The 19,157-nt window shown below is 47.0% G+C and overlaps 1 protein-coding gene and 1 non-coding gene across 2 annotated transcripts in view; one reads left to right on the forward strand and one right to left on the reverse strand.

Moving 5' to 3' along the window:
* The window catches only part of LOC119435984 (plasmanylethanolamine desaturase-like), a 128,549-nt gene that overhangs the window by 95,778 nt on the left and 13,614 nt on the right, over positions 1-19,157 (reverse strand). The gene's annotated exons all lie outside the window — the stretch shown is intronic.
* Trnaa-cgc (transfer RNA alanine (anticodon CGC)) lies at positions 10,007-10,078 on the forward strand. The gene has a single exon. It is a non-coding gene; the product is annotated as a tRNA-Ala (tRNA).

Here is a 19,157-nt window from a genome sequence, read left to right on the forward strand (position 1 = left end):
GCCAAGGTCGATCTACATATAGGTCGCGAAGCTTGGAATGAAAAGCGCGCCAAAACCTATTGCCAGAGACATCAATTAGGGGAGCACCAAGGAGGTTATATACTTGTATAACCTCCTTGAGTAGCACAAGCTGATTGTATTTGAGACCTCCTTAGGGGAGCTCGATTGCAGCGCGAATAGGTGAGGGGGAGGAGCGGACAAACAGTGAAACAAGAAAACCTATGTGAAAAAAAAAAAGAATTACAAAAAATCTAGAATGTTTAATCAGAACACTTTTTTCTGGTGGTTTTACGGCCAAAACCAGATCTGATTATGAGGCACGCCATAATGGAGGGCTCCTGATTAATTTTGACCACCTGGGGTTCTTTAACGTGCCTACAGTGTACTACAGTGTACTACAGTGTATACTATTCCAGTACACTGTAAACGTGCCCTACAACGCAAGCACACGGGAGTTTTTGCATATCGCCTCCATCGAAATGCGGCCGCCGCGGTCGAATCAGAATACTGACAAATAAAGTAACAATTCTGTTATTCATTTTTTATTTATTTTACAATGTATTAGTTGGGACTTACTCAGTGACCCCTATACCACCCACACGTGCTTCTGGCGCAAGAGTTAGCTGGCCTGTGCAAGCTTCAGTACAGCTTTTATCTGTACTGAAGCTTGCACAGACCAGTTAATGGTGTTGCTCAGTATAAGCACAACGGTTTCTTCCAAGTTTTTTCTCTTTTTTTTTTCATTTCTTGCGCGTTTGTTCGAGGCGTGGCATGTGCTTCACTCGAAATTTCATCTGAGCTAGCGCACGGCATTTACTGGGAAAAGGTGCGAGTGCCGACGGTTCCTCATCGTGCATGTTCACACTGCTGCGTCTGACGCGCTGTCCCCCGCCGTGACAACGAATGCCGTATAGCGCTACGCGAAGAAACGCTGCTCTATGTTTGTTCACTCTCCATAGCGCAGTCTCTGAGTGCACTACAGGCAGCAATATAAACAGGTTGGAGTGCTTTACAAATGACAATATCTTGCGACGCAGTCTTGTCTGACAACTGCTGGATATGAGTGCACGGTGTCGCACAGAATGCGAGTGCTTCAGGTATTCTGTGAGAAGCTTTAGCCTATACAGGGTGATCTTTTTTTAAGCTTTACGGAATTTTCAAAAGTCGCCTGTGACAGATAACATCATTCTTGCATGTCCTTGCGCTAAATTATTCGAATAGGCGGACATCACTATAAGCACTAGAAATCTAAACACATATTCAAGTATTTAGCGAAGATTCACGAACTAACTTCTTAAGGGATTACTTTACGGAACATATTGCGATTTATAAGGCGTATCCACTTGAAATGAATTTCCAGGATTACACCAGTTTCGAGATCTTTCCCAGAGTGTGGGACGAAATACATGGGCGTTCAGCTGCTTTTCTCCTTGAATGTAAAAAAAAAAAAAAACGTTTTGTTAAAAAAATTTTGTGGAACAACAGTGCATTTTTTTACGGCGAGTTCATTCTGGAAATTCATTCCAAATGCCTGTGCGAGACACAACGTCTGCGCTCGTTGTGCCTCGTCTACGTTGTGTGTTTGCACTCCCAAACAACCATGAATCTATACCAACTGGCCCGGTTATCCACTCTCCTGCAATTACAAAGTATTCCCTAAAACTTACAAATGATCACCCCGTATTGTGACTGTGCTTTGGCCATATGCTACCTTTCACCCATTAAAACACATTTTTTTTTAATTTCTTCCTCTATACTGGGTGCATAATTCTAAGCGAATAAAACTGAAGTAGCTTTTGAAACCTCTCTGGCACTGTCATTTGTTCCCATCCTACTCCCTCTTAAAGAACGTACAGAAGCAATTGCCGTCATCAACAGCCCAATTATGTTCACCTTAAGACACAAGCCACTCGAACAGTTTGTCACGCTGGCGGGCGTTAGATGAGGTGAGTTGCAAGCTCAAAAGGGGAAAAAAAGAGAAAAAGAAATAAAGAAAGAAGAAAAAAAATGTTCGCGTAGCGGTACAAATGCCGGACTTAAAAAATTCAAACATTTGCGCCAAGCAGCATAAGATCTCGACGTCACTTCCACTTCCGACTGTGACGTCACACTCTTTTCTTGAGTTTTCTCTCTCTGTTTTTTCTCTTTTTTTTCTTTCCAGAAGTTGTCCCCGCGACACACAGATGGCGACGGTTGCAGCACGCCGCCATTTTCTAGACATGTGTTTCTATGGAAGGTTCGCTACCAGTTTACATACAGAGTGTTTCAGTTAACTTGGGCCAAACTTTAAAAATATGCAAATGGGGGGGGGGGGGGAGGCTACGTAGCTGGACAGAACCAAGGTAATGTTGTTTGCCGTCGCTTGGAAATACTCAGACTTTTTTGCACCCCACCTAATTGCATAGCCTTAATTAATCAACTTCTCAATTATTAAAATTAGATGAAAGTGTCAATGAGAAAGTTGTAGAGCAACATGAGAAAGTACCGATACAGCTTTTTGTTGCTCAATACGTGCTACATAAAAGTGTTTTTCCGAGCGTGAAACAAGCCCGCGAATACACGCAGAATTGCCGCGCGACTAGTCACTCGAGGCACTCTGCATGTATTCGCGGGCTTCTTTCACGCTTTTATGTACACGTATTTTGTAGCACTTTTATGTAGCACGTATTGAGAAACAAAAAGCTGTATCGGTACTTTCTCATGTTGCTCTACAATTTTCTCATTGACACTTTTCATATAATTATATTAATTGAGAAGTTGATTAATTAATTAAGACTAATTACCTGGTTAGGCGGGATGCAAGAAAATAGTCTGAATATGTCCAAGTGACGTACAAACATTACCTTGGTTCTGTCCAGCTACGTAGCCATTTGTATATTTTAAAAGTTTGGCCCAAGTTAACCGAAGCACCCTGCATACATTGGGCCCGACTATGCGAGAAAATAACTTGGATCTCATGACATCACACTGACGGTACGTACCGGTGCCATAGGGTTTCGGCGCGAGTGTCAATAAACTGCAGTTTTGTCATAGCTTTCCGTTCTAGTAATCAACTTCTTACAGCGAAACTAACGAAAATAAAGAGTCTCGAAAGAATACTTCATCGGTATAAACTTATTTAGTGTTCCTTTAAGTTTTTTTTTTTTTTCACAACGTTGCCCATGGTGACGGAAACATTCGAACACTAAAGAGGAACATTATAAGTTAAGTTGTATTCGTTCCCGGAACAGTTTCCCGTGACGTCATAGATTTCGACAGCGTCTCCTCCTGCCTAGTTAATTGTTTATCGACGAAGGAGGAATACGTAGCATTTTAAGAAACTTTTTTCAGGCGCTGAAGCGGTCCAAATAAGTTAAAATATTTCATACCCGTGGCGCGTCACACTGGCGTATATATACTGTATGTACCGGCGTTGCGGAGATGGCGCAAAATTCAACAAAGGGGAAGTTTGCCTTCATTTTCAACGCTAATCAACTTTTTTTGCACCCAAGTAATTAAAATAGAGCGCCGAAATAATTATTCACCAGTCTATAAATTGATTTAGTGCGTCATTGTAGTTTCCTATTGAAGTGATAGAGACATGTATCAAGTTCAGCAAAGGTTATCAGGCGTGCTTCAAAAAGTGAATAGACTAGAAATAGTACAGTGATATCGACGGCGATTGTTAGGTGGCCGACACAATAAATAAATAGCACTTCGGGCAAAAAGAAAAAAAAAAGGCAATAGAAAACAAGAAAACGGGCTGCAGTGTCGAGCCTTTATTCACGGCGAACACTACAACGTCCCAGACTTTATTCCTCGTTGGGTCGACTCTATACTCAATGCCACTTTTTGCAGTATTGACAACATGTGGAAGAATAAGCAGCGCAACCTTTGACGCAGACAAAAAAGGGGAGGACAAACGCTCAGGACAGGCGCTTCCTGTGAGAGACGATTTAATTTTTTTTTTAAAGAGAGAAAGCGCTACTCTTGTGTGTATTTCCGCCTTTCGTCCTCCTCTAAATGTGCGCTACTTATTCTTTTCGTGAAATAAGGTAAGGCGTGCAGACACAAGAGAACCAGACAACACTGTTGTCTGGTTCTCTTGTGTCTGCAAGCCTTACCTTCTTTCACGGTGAATCCATACCGACTAGCTGAACTTTCTATAGTTTTAAACATCATTCATTTCGCAAGTATGAATGAACCAATTATAGCCCAACAACACCAAGTGCTGACAAAATGACTCTTTCCGGCTTAATGCCAGCAAGTGTTTACTTGTCCTTCTCGAATCAAATCCGGTGTCCGAAAGTATACTGTTATGTCGAGCGAGCAGCAAAAAACTCCTGTGTCCACAGAATTTTCAGACTCAACCGCCCTGCCCCCCCCCCCCCCCCCCCCCAAGAGTGCTAAATTATAAACTCCACCTTCTGTCACTACTGGAAAGGCTTACTCTGCTGGACTTCGTGACAACAAACTATGACTGACTAAGAAGACCATTTAATTCACTTCATATCGTCGTCACTGATTCGAATATGTGCCAACCCGCCGCGGTGGCACAGTCAGCTAAGGCGTTGCCCTGCTGAGCATGAGATCACAGGATAGAATGCCGGCCGCGGCGGCCGCATTTCGACGTAGGCGAAATGAAAAAAAAACGCCCGTCTGCTTGCGTTGTAGTTCACTTTAAAGAACCTCAGGCGGTTAAAATTAATCCGGAGCCCTCCATGCACTACGGCGTGCCTCATAATAAGAACTGGTTTTGGCACGTAAAACAACAGCTATATATATATATATATATATATATATATATATATATATATAACATGTACCAGCGGTCACGAAGTTCCGCTACATAATTTACTAGTACCTGAACTTATTAAAAATTTCTAAAGGCGCCACTTTTGTTGCCATCCTCCGAATGGAAGCTTTTGAAGCAGTGGTCACGCTCTGTGAATAATTTATATCAATCAATGTTGCCATCGCCACGCGATTTCGTTTGCTTCTATCTTCGTGATTACTATAGATCCTTTCGAAAATTTCGTGTGGTAGAACGCTTCTGCTGAAGGCGCTTTATAGCTTGCAGTGTGCTATAACCAAAATTTCCAACGGGGCTTGGTGAGAGGCCCTTTAATTTGGCAAAACTGAAGTGGACGAGGAAAGAGAAAACTGTAGAAATAAAGGTACGTGCACCGACAGAACATCAGGAATAAACAATTATATTTATATAGTGCGACGTATCGCTTTGACTAGGCTGTCTGGTCAAGTTGGGAAATGGCTTCTTTCGTCTATTAAAAAAAAAAAAAAAAAACGCGCAGTCACGATCCTTTCTTTTTGTCGTTATTTGTACACTTGCCATAAAACTTGAGGGGAAAGTTACTACACGGAATAATTACTAGCATTTTGCCAAACCTGACATCTTCAAAGGCTGCCTGCATTCAATTTTTTAAGTTGGCCAGAAAGCCCAGACAGATGCCCTTCCTTATTTTTTTCCTCTCAACAGATGACAATTCTTTGGATCTCAACAGCTAATTCAGACAAAACAATAAAACGATCCTCACAACCGAACGACGGCGGCGCACGAAAGAGCGATCGCTCACTGAGCACAGCGCGTGTGTCCACAGAAGCCCCGTCACCGCCGCTAAAGAAAAGCTTTTCGGCACGTTCTGTTTGCAGCGGGACTTGGAAGATGGGTTTGCCTTGTCGACACGCTTCCGCTAGTCATGAAACGACGCTTACCGTCGGAATTGAAAATCGGTAGCTTTATTCTTTGCGACAGCGTTCCGACAGCGACTGAATCGATACGACTGTCGTTACACGAACTGCATGGGATATGATTGTTGCTAGCGTGACGCTACAGACGCGGAAGCGTATGCGCCTGTAGAAATTTCATAAGGCACGGCGGTGTTTTCTATTATCTCTCCCTCTCTGTCTTTCTTTCATTTTTTTTTCTTTGTTTTGCTTCTACACGTGCATACACTATATAGCTCGAGAGTCGGACTCTGCGAGGCACACAGATACACATGCAATGGAAAACCAGCTCAATCGCAGTAAAACGCGTGCCACTTGGATTCGCGCACGCCCCGTAGCGACGGCCTGCCGCCCGGCACAGTGCGTGGGTCGGACGCGGAACATATAGCTGCTGTGTCGTGCCGAGAAAGGCGCATGCGACGATCAATTCTCAGAGAGCCTTGTATGTATGCTGCTGGAGAGTGGTCAGCGCGCGCCCCGCAACAGCAAACTCATTACGAGAGACGCCCATCAGGGGTTAGTTGGCGGCGCCGCACACGTAACGTCGAAGAATAAGGAGAGGGGAGGCAGGGAGGGGAAAGAGCAAACCAGGAAATAAGTGGTCGGGAAGACGCTTGATAGGCCTGCGCCGCGAGAAAGAAACAGTGCACGCCATCCTCGGCGCGCGTCCCGAGTAAACAGCACGCCGAACACATCGCCAAATACAAGGACCGCACGTCCGCAATGATTTGTCGCCGCACTCCGAGCAAACGGGTCGCACCAAAAACGAACAGTGAACGGCCGGAGACGACGCGTGGAGGCCGGACCTGCGCACTCGATGCCGTGACGTCACGCACACTAGCTGGACCACTAACGGCCATACAGTTAAATGGAGATGCCAGCAAGCGAGCATCGACAATTACTGCGTTCACGTTTCCATCACGACACGCACGGCGACGCCGATCCAAGTAGCGAGACCGTCACGCAATCGAGTGCGCAGGTTCCACTATAAGGAAGTACTGACAGGACCACTCTGGATGTTCACCATGTGACACGTTCCGTTAAGATCGTGTATTTTGTACACCACATACTATCTCTGGGAATGGGGGAACGCCTCAGGCACATTAGCAACCTCCACCGTGCTCGCTACACGTACTGACGGCACCGCATTTATGTTCCGAGGGGGGTGAGAAGGCGGGAAGAATATAAGAATAACGGCGGAATATGCCAGTACAACAGATTCATTTCTTGATTTTTAATAGTTAATGCGTCAGTATTTGGAGCGGGAAAAAAGTGTGAAGTGTGGGAAGCCGGTTGGCATATAGTTCAACTGACCACCGTGAGCTGCTCTTCGAAGACGGGTGTCGTGTGAGCTCCTGAACAACACTTTGCAGTGAGGTGAACGCGACTTAAATCATGGATCCGGAACCTCAAAGAGGTGCCACGTAATGATGACGCATTTCTCTCACATTTACCGCTAAATCGGCACCGATTTTTTTTTTTTTTCCCATAGTCAACTCGCAGGATCCGCTTAATTCGAGATGACAGCTACATCCTTGTAATTTCGTAAAAAGAATTACGCCGGCTCGATGGAGCGTCGATTCCGTCAGCGACAGGCGACTAATTTGCTTGGGTAATCGCCAGGTAGGTGCACTTTAGGTGTTAATTTCACAGGCGATAGCACGAGAAAACCTATTATGCACCCTATTATAGTACAGCCTTGTTGCTGCGCGCCTCAGAAGCATTCCCTGCCTGCACGCGTGGATGGATATGTATCAGAGGGGTTCGCCGAAGTTGTCTCCTCCACAATACGGAGAAGCTGCTCAAGGATATTATGCCGTACGAGGGATTTTCAACTACATGAAAGCGGTCTAAAAGCTCCAAGCATACGCGTCACCGTTGCGAAGCTTGCAAGTCGATGGTATATACGCCAGCTGCATGCGCTGAAGGTTTCTTGAAACCCGGTGTAGATCTGCATACAACGAATGCCGCGGCCGCGTGGAGAGGCCTGCCATTATTGTGATGTAAATTATGGTGGCGTACGCCGTATTATGCACTGAAAGCACACTAAAGCGCGTGATGGTATTCTGTGCAACGTTATACGGATGCAGCGGGAACAAAAAATGCTGTTACGTCCTGTAGTAAAAGAACTATACCCTTGCCAACCAAATGTTCAGTATTATTCTTACAAGAGTTTCTAGAATACCTTTAGTAGAAGGTACCGTGTCTTGGAAGTTCTACAAAATACTACATTGCCCCGGAAAAAAGAAAACAGGTTAAAACTTCATTGCCTATTTTCCCCGCTAATAAAGAAAGCCGATTCCGAAGCACTGTTTTTTTTTTTTTTTTTTTTTTTTGCGATAACATTACCAAACAAGGCGCCTTGGCAAGTACTACGTGCTTAATAAATAAAGCGCAGTGACCATGGTCTTCGCGTGAAAATATGTTGAAAGACGTCTTCCTCCATCGCGCAGACAATATCCCCCAAAAACTTCAAGCAATACGCGTGAAGCCCTGCGCTCACACTGTTCAACAGTTTACGTACGCAACTGAAACCCAGCGATGGATATGCGTAAAGGTGCTGATTTTGAAATTACTGGGAAAAAAAAACAAAAAAAACAAATGGCTGCTTGAAAACCGTATAGCCGCATATTGCCTTTATCAAAATACTAATTTAAATCCACAACAACACTTTATTGCGCACACACAAAACGCTTAAATAAAGGCCGTCCGAACTCCTTTGCTTGCGGCTCTCTTCTCCTTCGTCTTACCTATAGCTAGATCTAAAGCTGGTACTTTTCTTTTAAGAGCGCCGTTTGTTCAACGTGTTCCTTTATCGCAAGCTATTATGCACGAAAATTCTCTGTAACGCAGCGGTTTTCTGCAGAAGAATCCCGTTTCAATTAATGAAATGCAAAGTGCGCGCTGTCTCAGAAAACTATTTTCGTCTTCACAAATGTTTGCGAAGAAGCAATTGAGGTATTGTAGTTATTTCACTCAACTTGCGCATGACTTCTCTCTCTCCCGCTCTCTGAGAGAGAGAGAGACGTGCACGCGTGAATCGCTCACCGTTATTTGTATAGAATGTCATATTCGCACATGTGACGCTAGCCACACAACACATTCTATAACAATGGCAGGCGAGTCCTCTGGAGCTTCGGTAAGACAGCATGCTGTCCACTACAGCGAACCGTATAACAACCGGGAAGCAGACGCGTGGTCAATATAGTGCGTTCCGAAACGATGCCCAGAAGCAAGCGACGATAACGTATAATCAAAATACGGTGGCGTCCGTGCGATGACATATGGGCGAGCACGCTTTCGTCGAAACAGCGCACACCCTGGCCTGTCTGACCCAGAGTTAAGGGCGGAAAACAGGCGAGCGCTATATGGTAGAGGGAAAGGCTCGACATACCGCGGCAGCTGGTGTGTCCGTGTCACGCGATCTGGGGAAGAGAGACGGAACACAATGCGAGTGATTTATTAAACGAGTCGCTGCTCAAAAACTAGACAGGAGAGAAGTCATGCTGATGCGTGCTTCCTTTTTGACTCCGACATGACGCATCTGTCGACAGGCGGTGCCAAGTCGGTGCTGTTACTTCAATTCCATTCTCTGTCGATTGGCAGCGAGACGGCGAGGAGGTCGCAAGGCATTTTATTTGTTTCTGTTTTCGACGTTACAATAAGCACGCTCGTTGTGAACCTTCGTCTACAATTAATGGTGGGCGGGAGCTTTAAAAAAAAAAAAAAGAAAAAGGAAACTCACACGCTAGTTTGACAGTACCTTAATTAATAATGATATTTGCATACAGGAGGATAACGGTTTTATAATTATGTTCGATATATATATATATATATATATATATATATATAATAAGAAGCCAACAAACGTGGGTTCGTTCCCCACCTGCGGCCAATTGTTTTTTCATCCATTTTCATTTTCATTACTTTAGCATTTCTTTAATTCAATTAGTAAGTACAAGTAATTTCCCCCATGTTGTCCTTGGTGTCATTGTTTGTTGGCTTCTTGTGATATGATTAATAAAAATCGGGCCCCTCGGTTCCCTTTCTTCTCGTTCATTACATAACGAGGGCTCGAATCCGGCAACATTGATGCCTTCAGATGGCATATGTGGGTTTATTGACCAGTTGCCTTCACCCAAAAAGATCACGTACTCGTGACGCCTGCGGCAGAAAGGATGTTCCACATACGCCGCCTAGGTTTGTGAGTGGTGGCGTTGGCTAACACTCCCAGGGTTAGTTCTAGTGGTAAAACATAATTACCCCAAAAGTGGATGGGAAAACCGCGGTAGCTCAATGGTGAGAGCATCGCACGCGCAATGCGAAGACGTGGGTTCGTTCCCCACCTGCGGCCAGTTGTTTTTTTTTCATCCATTTTCATTAATTTATAATTTCTTTAATTCAATTAGTAAGTACAAGTAATTTCCCCTATGTTGTCCTTGTTTGTTGGCTTCTTATGATTAATAAAAATCGAGCCCCTCGTTTCCGTTTCTTCTCGCACATATATATATATATATATATATATATATATATATATATATATATAGTTCAAAAAATAGAAGCACGTAGGAAAAACATAAGACTTTACTGACGTTTCGGCCGGGGTCCGGCCGAAACGTCAGTAAAGTCTTGTTATGTTTTTCCTACGTGCTTCTATTTTTTGAACTACTTCTGTGCCGGCTCCTGTTACTCTTTACTTCACTGATTTATGTAATATTGGGATTATTGGGTATGCCGAAGTAAATAAACCAAAGCTTTTCATCTCCATGTTTCTTTTTGCATTTATTTAGAAAAGAGTATACGGCACCCAATTATTCGAAGCACGCATTTTCTTAATATTCTTATCGACTAGAAATTTTCACTTTTCGAACGTTGCCCACACTAAATGCGGTAAGGGTTGATACCCAGGGTCGACGTCATTCGGGTCCTGGGCATGTTTGTCGAATTCAACGGCGGGAACGGAACGGCTCTCCGCAAGATCATCGCAAAGACGGACAACGCCTTCCGCCTCGTTCACAGAATCGCAAACAGACACAGAGGCATGAAGGAAGCCAATCTCCTCACCCTTATCAACGCCTTCGTATTATGCCACTTCACGTACACGATTTCTATGCACAACTGGCTCAGAGCGGAGCGAGACAAGCTCAATGCTCTCATCCGCAAAGTAGTCAAAAGGGCTCTCGGGCTACCCATTAGGACCCATACCGAAGATCTCAAGCTGGGGGTACACAACACCGCCGAGGAGATTGCCGAAGCCCAAGAACGCGCGCAACTCGCTCGCCTGACCACCACAGCGGCAGGTAAACGCATCCTCCATGAGCTGGGTTACCCTCCTGTGGTATCTTCGAGGGTCAGTACCCCGATCCGTAGGTGCATTCGAGACAAGTTCGAAGTGGCCCCCGTGCCTCGAAACGTCCATCCCGTCCACAACGAGGGCAGACGCAAGGCGAGAGCAGTAGCAATTCTGAAACAGATCTATCAACAAGGCATCAGAGCACGCTCCGTCGACGCCGCGGAGTACAGCGATGGAAAGACCTTTGCCGTCGTCGTGGCCGACTCCAGCGGCAAGCTTTCCAATAGCGCTTCCATTCGCACTTCAGACCCCGAAGTCGCCGAGCAAGCCGCCATCGCCCTCGCCCTGCTAGACAGTCGTGGGTCTGAGATCTACAGCGATTCCAAAACGGCAGTTAGGGCTTTTCAGAAGGGTTGCATCGCCGAGCAAGCTGCTCGTCTTCTTAGCGTCTCGGGTCCAGATGCTCTCACGCATCATTCGATTCACTGGTTTCCCGATCACGTAGGGTCGGTCGAGGGTGCTCCCCCGAACCTCAATGAGTCTACTCACAAGGCTGCGCGCGACCTCACCGACCGCGCTTCCTCTGTAAGGAGAGCCGACACCCCTCCCCCCTACGGCCACAGGGATGCTCCCGCTACACACAACGAGGTAACAAAATTTTTCTACATGTCCAGAAGGGTCGTTCCACCCCCTCACCCCAAATTGAATAGGGCGCAAGCTGTTTCGCTTAGACTTTTACAGACCGGCACATATCCGTGTCTGGCCGTTCTGCACGAAGTTTACCCTGACGTATATCGCGACGACGCCTGCCAATCCTGCGGGCAGACCTCCACTCTAGCACACATGCTCTGGGAGTGCGGGTCGAGATACCCCAAGTTCAGGAAGGATGAGTGGGACTCGCTTCTGCGTAGCCCCGCTCAAGACAAGCAAATCCTGGCTGTCCGGCGTGCCCGCGACCGGGCCGGTGGGCTAGACCTGCCGGGTGCGCGACGAGTTCGCGTCCTCGCCGGACCTGTAATAAAAGTTATTTCACTTACTCACTCACTAAATGCGGTATATGAAATACCTCGATGTTAGATTCTATACTTGTGAAGAAAAATCGCGGCGCGTAACTCACTTTTTCTCCCCTTTCGGGTCTGCTGGCGCTTAAAGTTTCAAGATTTTTCAGGCTTCATTTACGCTAGTCTGCCTTATATTCGGTTCTGAGTATTTCTGACAACAGTTTCGCTTAGCACGCATGTTCGGAGGGCTACTCACAACAGCTCAAACCATGCATGGCCTTCTATGGCACGCACTATTCAAACACAATAGAGCTAGGATATGCAAGACCCGCAAGGGCGCTTCTCCACACATGCCGTCAGACCTGACAAGGATGGCGGACCTCAGGCCAGAATCGTAAATAAGCCGTGCGGGGTGGTGGCACCATTCCTGCCACCCACCGTTCCTCGCGCCATTCTAGCTTTCAAAGCGCGTCTCAATATTCAGCAGTGCTCTATGAGGAGCTCGACCATCTTGTACAGGGCAAGTTAGATGCGCGGAAATGCCTGCTTACAGGAAATTTCACAAAATCTGATGTAACCTACGCGATATATATGGTCACCAATCGGATCGAATCCTATTGGTGACCTCCTGGTCTAGTAATTAGGAGGTTGCACAGTGTCATAGATGTCTACGCAGCGATGTCACGAAGACGAGAGCGATGTATCGAATGCTCGTCGACGGAAGAATGACGATGACAGAAGTGCGACACATATCTCGCTACATTTAAGGATTCTGTGCCTCTTGCGTCACAGTGGCATATACCCAATTCTGGAGGATTGGGCAAGAGCGATCACACACCCAGTTGCCCATACCGAATGGCAGTCAAGGAAAATCAAGTAAATGAAGCAATCCTTTGAATATAATGCGCTATTCCATTAACAGGTCGGTGTGCTTTATAGAGAGTCAACATGTGTTTCTGTTTTATGAAGTAATTTATTTTCGTTGGCCGATATTTGCATTCGGCGCACATATACCTTTTTCAGTTTTCGCAGCACACCGAATATAAAACCTGATGCAGGGACAGAAGCTAAAGGCAGTTTGTGCCTGACGAGGCCTTTGCCCCGCAACAGTTCGGAGCGATGCAGTTACAAAGCATTGAAAAGAAAATTGTGCTGAACAAGAGAAGATATACAACGCGATATTTTACACTGTCCTAGAGTTACGAGAACGTGTCACTTGTACGCGTGTAGTGTCAGCACGGAATACCCAGGTACAGCGGAAGAGGTTGTGATTGCGCTTGCGCTTACCGACCCCCTCTCTGCGAGGTAGTTCTTAGCGACTCACAATCCGCAGTTCGTAACTACGCGCGGGGGCGCATTTCGTCCGAAGCTCTTCAGATCCTAAGCTGGTCGACAGCACTTCGATAGCACCGCGATCATGTGGTTCCCAGCACACGTCGCCACCCCCACCGACGAGGGCCCCCCTAACTTAAATGAGGTGGCAAGCCGCTCTGCAAGAGAACTGACCCGCCGCGCAGAGTCTGAGACACCCACTTCGAGTTCGGACCTCCTGGTGCGAAACACGCGAGAACGCTTAGTAAGCTATAATGATATCACCAAGCACTACCAGTTAGGCCGGAGGATATTGCCCCCACCTCAGCCCAAACTGAAACGTTGCTAGGCAGTCGTCTGGCGACAACTGCAGACACACACATTTCCCAGTCCGGTGCGAATGCAACACATTTTCCCCACGCAATACCCAAGTGCTCTTTGCAAGTTATGTCAGGCAACTAGAGCGACACTCACAGATGTTGTGGGAGTGTCCTGTTATAGCAGCGAAAAGGGCAGTAGCTCCGGAGGCTCTTGCGTCGAAGTGGGCCACCGCCGCTCCAACCTCAAGACACAAGAGTGGGCAGTCCAGCGAGCCCGGGAGGCGGCGACGAGGCAAGGCCTCGAAGTCCCCTCATGGGAGACCTGAGCCCGGGTCGTTAAACTTCGCCGGATTTCAATAAAGTTGTTTCCATCCATCCATCCATCCACTTGTACAATAGTACACACAACAGATCACACATTGCATGCCACGTACTATCGAAATTTACACAATATAAAAGATGCATTGCACTTGTAGATTGTGAAAACCTCTCACATAATGGAGAACATTGATTCAATATACACAACAGCAGGGACACATGACAAGATTTATAGTGTGTGTTACACCAGTTTCGAGATAACCACCGTCAAATTTGCAGTAAAAATGCACTGTTGTTTCACATACTTTTTTTAACAAAACGCCATTTTATGCACTGAAGCTGAAAAGTCACTGGAACACCAATGTATCTCGTCGCCAACTGTGGGAACTCACATCTCGAAATTGGTGTCATTCTTGAATTCGTTCCAAGGGAGCATGACTTTAAAGTCACCGGCTACAATTCGTAAACTGCAATATGTGGCGTAAAGTAAACCAGTTTAAAAGTTATTTGCCTATACATGCTTAGTGCATAGCAAAGTGTATTTATACTTGACTTATAGCGCAAAAAACGAGGACACAAGAAGGAAGCCCAGACAGGACGAGCGCTTTCTGGTCGTCCTTCTTGTGTCCTCGTTGTTCGCGCTTTAAGTCAAGAATGAATTCTTACAAACTCGTCCAAATTTCAGTCATTAAAGTGTATTTAGTCTCTCTTGCGCATATGGCCTAAATGCAGATCACCTCATTACTGCTAGACTTCGTTCGATATGTGCTCTAAGGTGAATAATTACAAACTCAGTGAAACGTGGCTAATTAGCTAACGCGAAGTTATGATTTGTCGCGCAAGTTATGTCCGCCTCTTCAAGTAATCCAGCTGATGCGTCAAAATTGCGATCTTCTTTGCCAGCTGGCAAAGAAGATCTTCAATGAGCGTACCCACTAAAATTACACACACACACACACACACACACACACACACACACACACACACACACACACACACACACACACACACACACACACACACACACATATATATATATATATATATATACGTGTCAATATATTTTCCTGAGACCCGAACACAATTGTGGGACATCATCGCTCTTCACGGTGGTTTTTATTGTCTAATGTTATGTTATGAGTTTGAAAAAACAATTTTTAAAATTTAGATACCATGGTTCGATGGGGGGCCAAAAGCTGCGCCTCCATGTCTCCACTATCTCCATCTCCTCATTTTTGCTATGGCAAAAACTGCATTTCACTGTCTAAACGCAGAGATGATGAAGATGGAACTACGTTTAGTACATTGCCATGTTGCTGCCGCGTCCGGTATTTTAGCGCAAGCCCAGTGATTTCGAAACACAGCTCAAGGTTGTTTTCGGCCGTCTGGGACGACAGGGAGGTATAGGTCAATTTAGTGTCAAATTTCTCGAAACCGGATGACCAGAATATGAGTAAACCACTTCTTTACAGTTACACATGCACCGTACTTCATACCCCGAATAAATATTTTGCGTAATCATTTCTCAGTGAATTTTGAAAAAAAAAATGTTGAAGGCAATGAGCAATGTATTGTACAAGGGGTCTTCGGAGGATATATATATGTAAAGCCGACACACAATGAAGCCAAGGAAAGCATAACTGTAATGTAGAAAATAATGAATAAAAGGAAACAAAGTGTACGAAAAGATAACTTGGGAGCAATTCTGACCGTTTCGAACCTCACTTCGCACAATCGCATGCCACCAGCAATGACGCTCCTGCCGTGTCATATCGACGCTCACCATCTCCGCGTGGACACCAGTCCCGTGCTCCACACTCTCGTCGCCCGTCATCTCGCTCGCCCCAATTCCGTCGCCCGTCGTCGCCGATTGGACGTCTGCCTCCGGAAAACTAGACGATGCAGCGCCCGGAGGTGACGCTGCATTGACGATCTGTCCGCAAAATCATCTGACCACACTGCCGACTAGACGTAACCTAATAGACGTTAAAGTGGACGGTTTACTCGTCGCTGCTCTCGTTGACACGGGTGCACAGATATATGTGATGCGCGCAGAGCTCCGTCATCGCCTGGAGAAGGTCCTCGCACTATGCATGTTATCAACTATCCGTGTCGCCGATGGTGGAACACTTCATGTCCTTGGGGTGTGCTCAGTACGCATAAGTGTCGCCGACCGCTCCACGACTGTACTGCTTGGTATGCTCGAGCAGTGCTCCCATGAATTCATCCTCGGCATGGACTTTCTATCAGCCGATTCCGCCCTGTTCGATTGTGGAAGTGGTGTGTTCCAGCTCGACCTACCTCTTCACTCCCGCACGACAACCGCGTTTGTGCTCCGTCGATCACGTTCGGCTGCCACCTCAAGCTGTTATGTACGTGAACTTGACTTCTCTGCCTTCCATTTCTGATTGTGATTACTTGCTGACCTCAATATCCGATGTTCTATTGGCCCGAAATAATGCCGTACCCAACAACCTCATTACCATCACTAATAACAATGTGTCAATGCCCATCTTGAACTTTAGCTGGTGCACGCAAATTATCCCGATAGGCATGCATGGCTCTGGCCAACGTCTCTTCTGTCGATGAGCATGTGATTTCTGCATTCGCTGCTGACGATTCCTCGTCTTACGCTGCGGCGACCACCTCGTACAGTTCAGCCGACGCCCGTTTTGACAAGATCGTCCCAGCACACGCTGCTGATCTCCGGCACCTGTTGTTGTCCAGATATCCGTTGTAACTCATCGGATTCATACTGGAGACGCCAGCCCCATCCGACGACGTCATTATCGCGTGTCCCATGCTCAGCGGCAAGTGATTCCGAGCGAGGACGACAAGATGCTCACCAAAAACGTCACTGAACCTATAGTCCCTGGGCATCATCTGTAGTCCTAGTAAAGAAGAAGGATGACAAATGGCGCTTCTGCGTCGACTACCGTCACTTGAACGAAGTCACGCGTAAGGACGTCTACCCACTGCCGCGGATTGAAGACGCCCTCTACTGTCTTCAAGGACCTACCTACTTCTCATCTATCGACCTCCGCTCAGGATACTGGCAGATTTCTGCCGACGACCTAGACCGCGAAAAGACTGCATTTGTTACACCCGACGGTCTTTTCCAATTTAATGTTATGCCTTTTGGCTTATGTAATGCCACCGCCACGTTTGAAATAATGATGGGCTCTCTGCTTCTCGACTACAAATGGTCGACATGCCTCTGTTATCTTGATGTAATAGTTTTTTCATCAACATTTGAGAGCCACCTGCCTCGCCTATCGGCAGTGCTTGGCATTTTCCGATGAGCTGGCCTTCAATTGAACTCTTCAGAGTGCAGCTTCAGCCGTCGTGAAATTACTGTCCTAGGCCACCGTGCGAGTTCTCGTGGCGTATATAGCCTGATCCCGACAAAATTCGTGTCGTTAAATATTTCCCTGCGCCGCGTTCGGCCAAGGACGTTCGGAGCTTTGTTGGCTTTTGTTCTTATTTCCGACGGTTTGTCAAGAACTTCGCCGACATTGCCCGTCCGCTAAACAGCTCTTGAAGAAAATCACATTTTCACGGGGTCCTGAACAAGCCGGTGCATTCCGCACGCTCACCATATTGCTCAATCTTGGCCCATTTTGACACCACAGCGCCTACAGAAGTTCGAAGGTTCGAACCGACGCCAGTGGACACGGTATCGGCGCTGTTCCCGCGCAGCGGCAACAAGGCCAAGATCGCGTCATCGCCCACGCCAGTCGGCTCCTCTCCCTTTCAGAGCGCAAGTTTTCAATCACTGAACGCGAATGCCTTGCTCTAGTTTGGGCAGTCACAAAATTTCGACCGTACTTGTTTGGCCGCACCTTTTCGGTCATCACGCACGGTCCACCATGCGCTGCGCTGGCTCTCGTCCCTCAAAGACCCGACTTGACGACTTGGCCGCTGGGCGCTAAAGCTTCAAGAATACAGCTTTTATGTTCTTTACAAGTCCGGCGCCATGCACCACCCCGATTGCCTATCACGTCATCATCCAGTGGACACTCCCGACTCCACTTCCCATGATTCCGAGACCTGCGTCCTCGCCATCTCCAACTTGAGTGATGTACGCAAACAGCAGCTCAGCGATGCAAACTTGCGGTTCATAATCGATCGTCTAAGCTCGAATCACTCCGACCCGTCCCTCCAGCTGTTCGTGCTCCATAACAATATTCTCTACTTCTGCGGTTTTACGTGCCAAAACCAGTTCTGATTATGAGGCACGCCGTAGTGGAGGGCTCCGGATTAATTTTGACCACCTGGGATTCTTTAACGTGCGCTGAAACGCAAGCACACGGGCGTTTTTGCATTTCGCCGAAATGCGGCCGCCGCGGCCGGGATTCGATCCCGCGATCTCGTGCTCAGCAGCGCAACGCCTTAGCTGACTGAGCCACCCCGGCGGGTACAATATTCTCTATCATCGCAATACCAACTCCGATGGTACCAAGCTTCTGCTCGTAGTACCTGCGACCATCCGTTCTACTATTCTCGACCAACTCCGCGATGGCCCAACAGCCGGCCACCTCGGAGTATCTCGCACGTACGATCGCGTGCGGCCTCGGTCCTTCTGGCCAGGCATGCGCCGGTACGTTGCTGGTTGGGAGTCCTTCCAACGCGGCAAGTATTCGTCCTTGCAGCCTGCCGGCCCACTTCAGCCTAGAAACATTCCAACTAGTCCGTTCTATCGCATCGGCCTTGATCTCGTTGGACCATTTCCGACGTCTCTTTCGGGGAACAAGTGGATCGCCGTAGTTACGGACTGCGCGACATGATACGCCATCACACGGGCACTGCCGACCAGTTGGGCCACTGACGTTGCAGACTTGCTGCTTCACGACGTCATCGTCCACCACGGCAGCTGCTGACAGATCGCGGTCTTTTCTTTCACAACTTATCGCCGATATTATTCGCTCGTGCTCTATACGCCACAAGCGAACCACCACCTACCACCCGTAGACTCTTACAGAACGCCTCAACCGCACGCTCATCATGATGCTATCCATGTACAGCATGTTTCAGCAGATCACCGTGATAGGGACAAAAGTTTGCCTAATGTGACATTCGCATACAACTCGTCCCGCCACGACACCGCCGGCTTTTCTCCCTTTAACTCTTGTTTGACCACCACCCGACGTTGTCCTTTGAGACACTCCTTCAATCAGCTATCAGCTACGC

This window comes from Dermacentor silvarum, chromosome 1, assembly GCF_013339745.2.
Source record: "Dermacentor silvarum isolate Dsil-2018 chromosome 1, BIME_Dsil_1.4, whole genome shotgun sequence".
NCBI classification, from domain to species: domain Eukaryota; kingdom Metazoa; phylum Arthropoda; class Arachnida; order Ixodida; family Ixodidae; genus Dermacentor; species Dermacentor silvarum.